The 13,043-nt window shown below is 35.8% G+C and overlaps 1 non-coding gene across 1 annotated transcript; it reads left to right on the plus strand.

Moving 5' to 3' along the window:
- Positions 1 to 128: 128 nt before the first annotated feature.
- Positions 129 to 232, plus strand: LOC141702036 (small nucleolar RNA R71). The gene has a single exon (XR_012566984.1). It is a non-coding gene; the product is annotated as a small nucleolar RNA R71 (small nucleolar RNA).
- The last annotated feature ends 12,811 nt before the right edge of the window (positions 233 to 13,043 follow it).

A 13,043-nucleotide genomic window follows, 5' to 3' on the forward strand; every position in this document is an offset into this window, starting at 1 on the left:
TCATGAGCTCATCAACTCATAAGCTTCATTATAGCTTTTAGCCCGTAAGGCTCCACCAGACGCTACATCGAGCATAGGTCTACTGAGCGCCCAAACCATTGTAAAAACAGTTTTATCATCTAATCAGCATGCCATGGTGTGGGAACTTCCTCAGCATCTCCTTATATCGATCCCAAGCCTCACACAGAGATTCTCCAGTTTGCTGAGCAAACTGAGTAAGATTCCTGATTGCAGCAGTCTTCGCCATAGGAAAGAATTTAGTGAGAAACTTTTGAGCAAGATCCTCCCATTTGGTGATAGACCTGGTGGTTGGAATGGACCAGCACTTGGCTTTATCCCTCAGAGAGAATGGGAAGAGTCGAAGCTTGATAGCATCTTCAGTCACCCCATTGAACTTAAAAGTGTCGCAGATGTCCGATTGAAATCCCTGATGTGCATGTTGGGGTCTCTGTAGGAGACCCCCAAACTGAACTGAGTTCTGTATCATCTGAATCGTGCTGACTTGATTTCAAAAGTGTTAGCCGAGATGGTTGGGCCTGATGATGCTCGACTGAATATCATTGATCTTAGGCTGAGAATAGGCCATCAGAGCCTTAGGATTTTCTGCTTGATCTCCCATCACTACTAAAGTTGGTTCCTCGACTTCCCTTCTTCTTCTACTTTCTCTTCATCCTCAAAAACTTCCCTTCGAATCACTACAGCTTCTCTCGGCTTGATCCAGAGTTCTCTAACGAGCCCGCGAACGCGTATGCATACACGCTCGTTAGAGTACCTGAAATACGACAAGGAAAAGAGTAAGTAAGTAACAATGTCCGAGTCAATGAACTTTACGATCACTGATGACAAACACATAAACTAAAAGTTAACACCGTGTCCCCGGCAGTGGTGCCAAAAACTTGTAGTCGCTAAGCATGCGCTAATAATTCACGCAAGTATACGCGATCACATGTAATATAGAATTATTTCTAGTTCATTCTCATAGAGACTGGTTAGATTAACTTTATGATTTATGCCCTTATGCAACCATGTATGGCTATTATTCAATGCTAAGATGAATAATAAATTGGGTTTTTTGATTATACTATGATTAACTATTGAGAATTATACTATATAACATTAACTAAGAGAGTAAATAGAATTGAATATATATGACACAAACATGGGATTCTAACATCATTAAGTACTTCATTCAATAGCTTTTTCGTTCTTAACCTTAGCATGTAATGGTGATGACACTAATCAGATAACACGAAACTGATAAATGCCAACTTTTGGTGCATGAATACCATACTACCAGACATCCATAAAAGAGATAGAAGCTGAATATACACCAGTTATATTGAGACCCTATATGTCTATAGAATTGGACAACATAACGGTTTATGCACAAGTTATCTATCGTAATTACATAGGGCAAGTAAGATGGTTAAAATTACCTACGAATCATGCATAACAAATACATGAACCTGTTAGATAATGAATCACACACAGGGGGGTTGAATGTGTTTTTCTGATTTTAGGCTTTTCTTGAAAGTTAATGGTTGAACAAAGTAAATTAAATCTTGTATAGAAAAGTGTTCATGCAGAATCTAAACTCGCAGAAAATAAAGAACACGGATCTTCAAAACTCACTTAATTTTATATTAAAAATTAAGACTGTTTTGCTACAAAATTTCTAAGCTCTTTGATGTTAAAAAGCTCAGCTTATTCTTGAGATTGATACAAGAGATTTGATCTAAATTTTTGCTTCTAACTAAAGGACCAGTGTTAACTTTATAACTCAGTTAACTGCTGGTTTACACAGTGGATAAATAACATGCTATTAGCTTTTCTAAACTGTCACTTGTCATTTCTATTTATAGAAAAGCAAATCTTCCATTTCTGGCTTAGCATATCTTTAGCATCCCATGTTCACTTTAATCTTCCTCTGTCAGTTAATCTTTGCCATTGATCTTGCACACTCTTCAAGCTGCTTTTTGTAGACTTGTCAATCTAGCTATTGGATTATTTGTTGATTGTTTATCTTGGATATTAAAGTGATATGCAATTTTGTACTTTGAGACTGTACCTCGAGATCTCCAGTTTGAATTAATAGAACACTTGACATCTCGATAAGTACATAGGCTTATCGAGATCTCTAGCACTCCATATTGAGTTTGGCTTGTAGAGGTCTTCAGCTTGTCGAAATCTCTAATCTTCACATCTTCACTTTGACTTCTCGATAACTCAGAGTTCTAACTGAATGTAGACTTGTCGATAACTCTAAGTTCTCTAGTGAAGGAATGACTTGTTGATATCTCCAATCTTCAATTCTTCAATTTTGCTTGTCGATATTTTCCTGAGTTCTCTAGTAGCTTTCTAGACTTCTCCACTCTGAATTCATTCATTTCTTTTATCCCGGTGGATATTGCTCATCCGTCGAGTAGTGATTGTATCCCGACGGATGTGCCTAACAGCAGTCATCCGTCGGCTAGCCAAACTACTATCTCGATGGATGTTCTTCATCGGTCGGTACTCTCTACAACTTGAATGACTTCTTGATAAGCCATTATGGAGTTCTCGAATGACTTCTCTATAACATTAAAACTGTGACTTGTAGAGATCTTGACTTAGAGTATTTTTCTCCAAACAGATTTATTCAACTCCAAGCTTCTTCAAAATTCTTCTGAGGCATGATCTTCTTGATCTTCTTCCAGATAGAATCCTTAGGCTTGATACTGTTTTAGGAAAAAGACTCAAGTCTGCTCCTTTGCATTTTAACAGACTTTAAGTGTTACAAGTACAAAATACAAATTTAGATAACAATACAACTTACTTAGGGTTGACCCCAAGCTTAACTGATTACTGAAAATAATAGTTCATTAATCTTCTACTCAAATCAGATGTCCATTTGACTTGCTTCATACTTTGATCAGAGATATTAATGACATTATTATCTCCAGTAATCTTTGATATCATCAATTATATATTACAATCTCCCCCAACTTGTTCATTATGAAATTACGTACAAGTTCTGATTGATGATGTCAATACTTTAACTAAATGCAGAAACCAATCTTCCCATATGGTCTTCTTTTGTTGAGTTGCATTTAGATTTATTCTTCTCTCCCCCTATGAAGAATAGAATATTTTATTATCTGGCAACATCCATCAGCTGTTTTGGCAGGCATTTAGATATATTCTCCCCTTTTTGACATTATCTCCAGGTAGAAAGATTCAGCTAGATGCACATTGTTGAAGCTACTGTCATTGTCCATTTAGAACACTTTCTACAGCTTCAGTGAGATTTGTGGTGATGAGTTTATCAAATAAAATAGAGGTTTCACTTAAATCTGCAGAAAAAGTCTGTTAGTAAAAAAAAATCCTAAGCTCCCTGTTCTTTTGAATAAGTATTCTCACTACTTCTCATTGCACTAGTCTCATGACTTTTGAAAGTCAGAGTTCCGTCACAAGGATTACTAAATCCATACACTCATCTACCTCTCCTCTTTCTAGGAAGGATCCTGCCTCTCTTATTCTTTGTTTTTCTCTCAATCTTTTCTCTAATTCTCACATGAAAGGCTCAATTGTGTTTGACTTACAGAAATAAGAGGTGGCTGAGAAGAGTTGTCTGTGATTATATGATTAGGGGTAATCCATATAGGTCTAATCATACTCATTTCATCATAAAAGAGAATATTAGCTTGAAGTTGTGAGGTAAATGAATCATTAAGAACACATGTGACTAGGGTCACAGTTTGACTCACATATTGCTCTATGGTTTTAATAGTGTGTTGTTCCTCACTTGTAGTGGGAACCTCCAATTGAATTGGGGGGGGGGGGATTTGACTAGGTTACTATCATGTACACCAGCCTCAAACCCTTGTATGTCTTGCAGCACACTGGCACATAACTGTGCTATACTTGCCCTTCTCATGACATTGTCATAGGCAATTGTACTTCTAGCTTTGATTGCTAAGGCAGCTTGTGCTAGAGTTATGAGGGGAGTTGTTCCTTTTGAGGAATCTTCAATTGAATTGGAGAGGATTTAGATAGCTCCCCCTCAGGAGTACTACCCTCAAACCTTTCAGTCTGTGAAGACTGTTTTGCACATGAAGGTGTATTAGGAATACTCATGGGATATTCAGTAAAAACTGATAAATTTTCCATGTTTGTGGTGGTTTCTCTTCTCAAACAATAAAACAATCTGAAGAACATTATGAAATTGTTGTCCTTTTGTAAAACAGGTTTCTTTTGAGAGTCACCTGAGTGGGATTATGTTTGAGTTTGTGTTTGTGTTGTTGTATCTGGGAGAACTGCAGTTTGGTTTATAGATGTTTTAGATGCATTTTAACACAAATACCTGTTGATTGAAAATTTTAAATTTCCTGTTGTTGTTTGAGTGAATTGTGTTGAACCTGTAATGTATTGAACATATCTGGAGTTTTGATTAGGCATAAGCATTGAGACATACAGTTGCAAGCATTATGACAGGAAAACTAATAATTAATTAATTTGTAAACACAAAGCAATCATGATATAAACAATCAAGCAACAAAAACAAATTGATAAAAAAGAAGAGAATTTTCATTAATATTAAACACAGAGTACATTAAGATTCAGATTACATCAAGTAAATCCTAATCCTAACTACTCTAATTTGGGATCCTTCTTCTCGGCCTCCAACCTCCTTGTCATGCGCTGGTAAGCTCTGGACATGGAGTGTGCAAGAGAAATAATCCTCTCCTGTAACTCCAGAACAGCAAGGCGTTGCTGCTCAGCTACCCTTGCACGTCTCTCCAGCTCCAGAGAGACTTCCATCTCAAAGAAAAGAATGCTGATTTGATCATCCCATGAGAGTTCATCAAAGATCTCACGTGGAATATCAAAGGGGCTGCAGACAACCCCCCTGAGACGGACACGAAGTCCGAAAAGATCAAAGTAAATTTGGTCGTCAGCCAGATGATGGACAGGCTGGTAAACTCCATTAATAAGACTATAGAAGACTGGGGCATCCATTTGAGAGAGAGAGAGATGAACATGAGGTGAGTTTTGAAATTAGATGTTTGTTGAGAATAAGAGTAGTGATGAATGATAAAAAGTGAAGCGTTTCAATTTATAGAGGGAGTAAAGATAGAAACCAAGAGAATCTTGAGTTGCCCGGATAATAAGAGTAATAATCACATAAGCATACTTAACAGTTGGAAATGACTAGTTACTATTCCCCATGCAAGTACTCAAGAATCTTAGTTCACTATTTATGATAACTATTCCACATGCAGATAAACAAGTACTCCCTACACAAAAAGTAACTCCTCCTATCAGCATACAGTCAAATAAATTTAACCATTATCAGCTTTCTCAAAGCATCAAACATAATGTACTAGTCTACTTACATTAGACTAACATATTTCCATAAAAAAACATAAGCACATAAATATGTCAATAAGTCAGAGTAATTATAGACAAAGTATGTCAAAAGTATTTTGCTGAACATAATTTATGAATTAAATTATTTCAGTTTTTCATACTTTTTGCTTCTTTTGATCTGTTATTTATTAACTTCATATAATTAGAATATGAATTAATAAATATTCAGTTTGCTTAGAATTTTGAGAAATTTGAAGTTAAAATATTCGAGAAGTCTGGGTATTTATAGTAAAAGTAAATGACTTGTCGAGAACTCAAAAATAGACATTTGGATTTTGTCTATCGAGAAGTCACTTTGAGAAGTGAAGTATGTCGAGAAGTCATTTTAAATAACTCTTATAGAGAACCCAAACTTGACTTATCGAAGTATCAAATAAATACCCAATTTGTCCAAAAAATGGACTGAACTCATTCTAACTTTTATTTGAATAAATTCAAAATAAAATTAGAATAAATTTTCTAAAAGTATTTTACCAAAATAATTTATCAATTTAAATTATCTCAGTTCTAAGTTATTGATAAGTCAAAAGATTGTACTTGTAGAGAACCATGTGAAAGAACACTACTAGAGAACTCTACAAGGACTTATCGATAAGTCATTTTAAGCCTATTGAGAAGTCACTCGAGAAGTCAGTAAATTGACTTATCGAGGACTCACTCGAGAAGTCCTAAAATGACTTGTCGAGAAGTCAATTTATACTTATCGAGAACTCAGTTCTCTAAATACTTTTGGTTAATGCAATTATGTCTTTTGTTAATTTTACATGTTAAAGATGTAAATTAACAACTAAGCAATTTACTTAAAATTTGAAAAATTCCAAGTTAATTGAATTTGAAAAACAAAAATGCAGAGATTTCTGAAATATTTATAATTCATATTTCAGTTAATTTCCAATTTAATCAAATTAGTTTTGATTTACTGGAGATTAATCTGCTGTAAAATATTAGATGAGTTCTTGCCTTAGGATGAAGAGTTAAGCATTCCAATTTCACCTACAAGTCTAGTGAAAGTTGCTTCATCCAAAGGTTTAGTAAAAATGCCAGCTAATTGTTTTTCTGTTGGTACAAAAATAAGCTCAATGGTACCATTAGTAGCATGTTCTCTAATAAAGTGGTACCTCACATCAATGTGCTTTTTCCTAGAATGATTAACTGGATTAGCTACTATAGATATAGCACTAGTATTGCCACACATGATAGGAATTTTGTGTAACACTAGGACATAATCCATTAGCTGATTTCTAATCCAAAGCACTTGAGAACAACAACTTCCTGCAGCTATGTATTCAGCTTCAGCTGTAGAAGTTGATACAGATTGTTGTTTCTTGCTGTACCAGGATACAAGTCTTTGTCCAAGAAATTGACAGCTTCCACTGGTACTCTTTCTGTCAACCCTGCATCCAGCAAAATTTGCATCTGTGTAGCCAGTAGCTTCAAAACCAGTTCCCTTAGGATACTATAATCCCAAGTTTGGAGTCCCCTTCAAGTATCTAAAAATCCTCTTTACAGCCATCAAATGTGATTATTTTGGATTGGTTTGAAAACTTGCACATAAGCATGTTACAAACATGATGTCGGGTCTACTTGCTGTTAAGTAAAGCAATGATCCAATCATCCCTCTATAGCTTGAGATACCTACACTCTTTCCCTTTTTATCTTCATCCAACTTTGTAGATGCAGGTGAACAATCAACCATTCCAAACTTTTTCAATAGATCCTTGACATATTTAGTTTGGCTGATGAAGATACCATCACTTTTTTGGCTGACTTGAAGCCCAAGAAAGTAACTCAATTCTCCCATCATACTCATTTTGTATTCACTTTGTATAAGCTTGGAGAATCTTTGGCACAGCTTCTCATTAGTAGAACCAAAAATGATATCATCCATATAGATCTGAACTAGGATCATATCTTCACCATGTTTCTTATAGAAGAGAGTCTTGTCTATGGTTCCTCTAGTAAAACCATGCTACAATAGGAAATCTGATAGTGTGTCATACCAAGCTCTAGGTGCCTGTTTTAGTCCATATAGAGCCTTGAGTAACTTATATACAAAATTTGGAAATTTTGGATCCTCAAAGCCAGGAGGCTGTTACACATAAACTTCTTCTTCTAGCTCACCATTCAGAAAGGCACTTTTGACATCCATTTGATACACTTTGAAGTTTGAATGTGCAGCAAATGCTAGAAAAATTATTATAGCTTCAAGTCTTGCAACAGGAGCAAAAGTTTCATCATAATCAATTTCTTCTTCTTATGAGTATCCTTTTGCAACCAACCTTGCTTTGTTTTTGGTAACTATACCATTTTCATCCAATTTGTTCCTGAACACCCATTTTGTTCCAATAATGTTGCTATTCTTTGGTGAATGAACTAACTTCCAGACTTTGCTTCTTTCAAACTGATTAAGCTCTTCCTGCATGGCAGATATCCAGCAGGATCCAGTAGAGCTTCATCAATTTTCTTAGGCTCTACTTGAGACAAAAAACATGCATGTAGGAACTCATTAGCAGTTGCACTTATAGTCCTCACACCAGCAGTAGGATCACCAATAATTGCTTTTCTAGAGTGACTTCTATCCCACTTACTTGTGTGAGTTTATTGACTTGTGCCTTCATCATTTTCTTCATTATTGGTATGACTGGTAGATCCTTCTTCTCTTTATCCCCCTGAGTTTGTGCTATCAAATTCAGGTGTTTGAGATGAGCTTCCATTCCCATGATTTTCATGTTCAGTATTCTCTTCATTCATCAACTGTTGTGCATTAACTTCATCTTCTCCATCAGAATCACTATCAATGTTGAGGTTTTCAAATGCAAGGGCTTCAGCTTCATTACCATCAAGGCATTCCAAGCCTGGACACTTGTCATCATCAAAGGTCACATATGTGCTTTCCATGATCTTCTTTTGATCAATCACATAGACTTTGTAGGCTATTCTTTCCATTGAATATCCCAAAAAAATTGCTTCAAAAACTTTTGAGTCAAATTTCTCACATATTCAGAGTTGTCTTTCAAAAATGTAACACTTGCTTCCAAACACATGAAGATGCTTTACAGTAGGCTTTCTCTTAGACATGATTGAGTAGGGTGACTTGCCATGTGCCTTGTTAATGAGATATATGTTCTGAGTATAACATGTAGTGTTGACAGCCTCTTCCCAAAAACTTGTTGGCAACTTGGCATCTTGCAGCATTGTTCTAGCAGCTTCAACCAATGTTCTGTTCTTTCTCTCAACTACTCCATTTTGTTGAGGTGTTCTGGCAGCTGAGAATTCTTGAATAATGCCTTTGCCTTTGCAGAATTCACTTAGTGTAACATTTCTAAATTCTGTTCCATTGTCACTTTTCAGTCTTTTCACATAATTGTAATCTTCAGCCTATTTTTCTATCTTCTTGATGTGCTCAATTATGATATGTGGAGTTTCATCTTTAGAGTACATGAACTCTACCCAAGTGTATCTTGAAAAATCATCCACCATCACAAGTGCATATCTGTTCTTTGAAATTGATAAGACATTCACTGGCCCAAACAAGTCCATGTGAATAAGCTGCAAGGGTGCAGTAATAGAATTCACATTTTTTGACTTGTGACTAGATCTTTTCATCTTTCCTTTCTGACAAGCTTCACAAACTTCAACTTGAGCAAACTCCAGCTTGGGCATGTCTCTCACTAACTCCTTTTTGACTAAGTTGTTAATTGCCTTGAAATTCAAGTGAGACAGTTTCTTATGCCATAGCTTGCTTTGTTCTTCTGATGCCTTGGTGTAGAAGCAGCAAATACCATCCTTTTTTGTTGAGTCCAAGTCTGCAATAAACAAGCTTCCTTTCCTTGCTCCTTTCAGAGTAATTTCATCAGTTTTCTGGCTAATAAAGGTGCATTCTTCTTTGGTGAATAAAACTTCAAAGCCTTTGTCTGCAAATTGGCTAACACTGAGAAGATTCACCTCAAGACCAGCTACTAGTGCTACATCATCAATGACAACATTTTCAGAAACAATCTTGCCATATCCCATTGTGAATCCTTTGTTGTTGTCTCCAAAGGTCACTAATGGGCCAGCTTTCTCCTCAAACTATGATAGCAGGGCCTTATCACTTATCATATGTCTGGAACATCCACTGTCAATGATCCATATGACTTTCTTCACTTTGCCCCGCACACAATAAGATTCAGGTGTGTTTAGTGACCCAAGCAGTGTTGGGTACTTTCTTCTTGTTAACTGATTTAGCAGAAGTAGAGGGATTTGTTTCAGATAAAATAGAATTCAATGATTCTTATGCACTATCCCTTTCTGATGTAGACTCAATTTTTGATTCTTTAAGGTCTACTCTCAGTTTGTGTCAACTCTTCATCACTTTCAAGTTACAAGAGATGTAGTCAAACTTATCACAGAATGAGTAGGGATCATTTAAATTTACTTCATTGTATTTGCAGGCTCCTTCAGTTAGCTTACTAACACCCTTTTTATAAAGGTAAGTTAAATGATTTGTAGTCATATTTTTCACACTTCGTTCCAAGAACATCTGCAATATAGGTCAGATTATTGCATTTGTTTATCCCCATTCTTCCATTTTTATTTTTCTTCTTCTTTCTTGCATCTTCAATCTTGGTTTCTTTGACAGGAGTCTTGGTACTTTGATTGTCCATAAGATTTTCTTCAGCCTTGGAAGATTGAATTGAATTGGTATTCTTCTTTTCATTGTCCTCATCTGTAATTTCTTGCTCGATAATCAATTCTTTTGCACTGAAGTTTACCTCACAAGTCTTAAACACAGGTGACCCAACATTTTTCAGCATTGTTGGAACATTTTCACTCTTTGTTGTTTTTCCTCTGTCACCAGTGTTTTTCTTTTTGCTGTTTAAGGTATCATAATCAAGACCAATAGCAATATTTGCACATGGTTTGTTTTTCTCATGGTACTGACCAACCAATTTAGATGCATTCTTGAAGGACTTCAACTTTACTTCACTCTTCTCCAGTTTTTCTCTTAGCACAGCCTCAATCTCATTTTCACACTTGACCTTGTTTTTTAGATAACCATTTTCTTGTTTCAAGGATTCAAGATCTACTGTCAAAAATTCAACTTCTTGTTTTTCACTTTAAAGCTTCTCATTTAACTTTATTAATCTGTTAACTTCTTCATTAGCAACAACCATGCTTGTATGAATGTGAAACATTTCACTGCTCACCTTTTCAACAATTTCCTTATATTGATTCACATTTAAAACAGTGGAGGTAAGAGTTGGTACCTGTGATTTAGATGAGGATGATTCTCCTTGCTCCAAGGCCATGAGTGCATAGTTTCCAAGTTCTTCATCTTCACTATTTCCAGAGTCATCCCAACTATTACCTTCTGCAATATAATCTTTGCTTTGTTGTTTCTTTAGAAGAGCTTCATACTTTTCTTCAAGCTCAAGATAAGCCTTATCTTTCTTTGCCTTCTTGGGTTTCCTGCATTCTATAGAAAAGTGGCCTATTTCATCACAACTGAAGCACCTTATATTAGATATGTCAACAGATCCAGTTTTGTAGCCATCCTTGCTATCAGAATTGTACTTCCCTTTTTCCCTCCAGCTGCTATCTTTGTTAAAAGACTGTCATTTACTTTTGAAGTATCTTGGCTTCCTTACTCTAATGTTAGAGGATTTTCTAGCCAAATAGGCCACTGACTGATCTAACTCATCCAGTTCTTCAAGAGTATAGAGCTCATCTTTTTCCAATTCCAGAATGCCTTGTTCCTGTGAATCAATTGTTCTTTGCTCACTTGTTGAGGCAACTGGAATATGAGACCTTGGTTCATCATTGGATGTTTGACCTTCATTTACTATTAAAGCACTTGAGCCATCTACAATATATCCTTGGCCAGATCTCAATGATTGCCTTTGAATCATCCCTATTCATATGTTTTGAGAATTTCATATAGAACTTCCAGAGTTAATCTGCTCAAGTCTCACCCTTCCCTGATTACTGAGATTTTCTGTTCCAAATGATCAGGAAGAGTAAGCAAGAACTTTGGATTCACCTCTTCGGCTTCATAGTATTTGTCATGAAGCTGCAAGACATTTATCTGTTTATTGAATCTTTCAAACATATCAGTAATGCTTTCCTCAGGCTTAGCCATGAAACCCTTATACTGTGAAATCAGTATCCTTCTTTGATTAGATCTAACCTCCTCAGTTCCTACACAGAGTATTTAAATCTTCTCCCATATTTTCTTGGCAGTGTAACAGTTAACAATATTGTTGTACATCACATTGTCAAGTGACTCAATTAATATCAATTGCAAGCAGCTATCTAGGGAGACTTTCTCCTTTTCAGGGTCAGAATACTCAACTGGATCTTTAGGAGCATAATGAGCTGGTATGACCATGTCTCCATCTGTAGATTCCTCAACTCTTACCACAGGAATGAAGGGTCCATTCTTGAGGATCTGAATGTAGAGCGGATTGGCCATCTTGATAAATAACATCATTTTCTTTTTCCAAAGAGTGTAGTTAGCTTTGTCAAAGGTAGGAATTTTGATGCTACTGATTTTCTGTGTATTCATTCTTCCAAGATCTTGTATCTGTTTACTTTCAGAGTTTGCTCTGGTACCACTTGTTAGGTAATGAATCACACACAGGGGGGTAAATGTGTTTTTATGATTTTAGGCTTTTCTTGAAAGTTAATGGTTGAACAAAGTAAATTAAATCTTGTATAGAAAAGTGTTCATGCAAGATCTGAACTTGCAGAAAATAAAGAACACGGATCTTCAAAACTCACTTAATTTTATATTAAAAATTAAGACTGTTTTGCTGTAACACCCCCAAATCCGGGGTCGGGGATCCGGGTTGTCACGAGTTCCATTTCCCTTAATAACACCCAATCTACTCTGTACTGTGACCCCACAATAAACACACACACCATACGTTATAGTCTCAGAGATGAACATCCAAAAATAACCACAAGTCATTTTATTCCACAATTATCTGCCAATACACCTTAAAAGGTTTTCGGAATAAATTTACATTTCTTTGCCATTATTACAATTCATAATTATACATAAATCTGGTACATTAGAAGTTGAAAGCCTAGCCTATTGGTAGTTCCTACCTCAGCTACGGCGGCATCAATGCTTCTAGAAAACTGCGGAACGTCTCCTAATCGCTTGCGAATCGGGAGCTTGGTCCTGTTCATCCTTTCTATCTGTTGTTGTGTGATGAAAGAAGAAAGCAAGGGTGAGCAGCAAGCCCACCAAAATAATATGTATAATGATTAATAGTATATGAGCCTTCTCTTAGTACTCATGAAAGTCTTGGTCAAAAGAAATGAACCAAGTTGATATCTTAATGCGATGAAGTCGCAAAATATTCAGTATATATATATATACATATATACTTTTCAAAATCTTGGAAGTCCTCTTCCATGCATAATAGACACAAAGTCCCAGTGTATAACTGTATATAAAAAAAAATATCGTTGCAAGGTGATCTCATATATCTAACCTTGTCTCAACATTTTTCTGAAAATCTTTGTCATACATAAGACAATTATTAATTAGATATAAGTTTAAAAGATGAAGTTACCAAATACTTGACTACACTTATATCATTTATAAAGCTACTTGAACTACCACTGTTCAAAGTATAATGAGC

Source organism: Apium graveolens, unplaced genomic scaffold (assembly GCF_009905375.1).
Source record: "Apium graveolens cultivar Ventura unplaced genomic scaffold, ASM990537v1 ctg4562, whole genome shotgun sequence".
NCBI lineage: Eukaryota > Viridiplantae > Streptophyta > Magnoliopsida > Apiales > Apiaceae > Apium > Apium graveolens.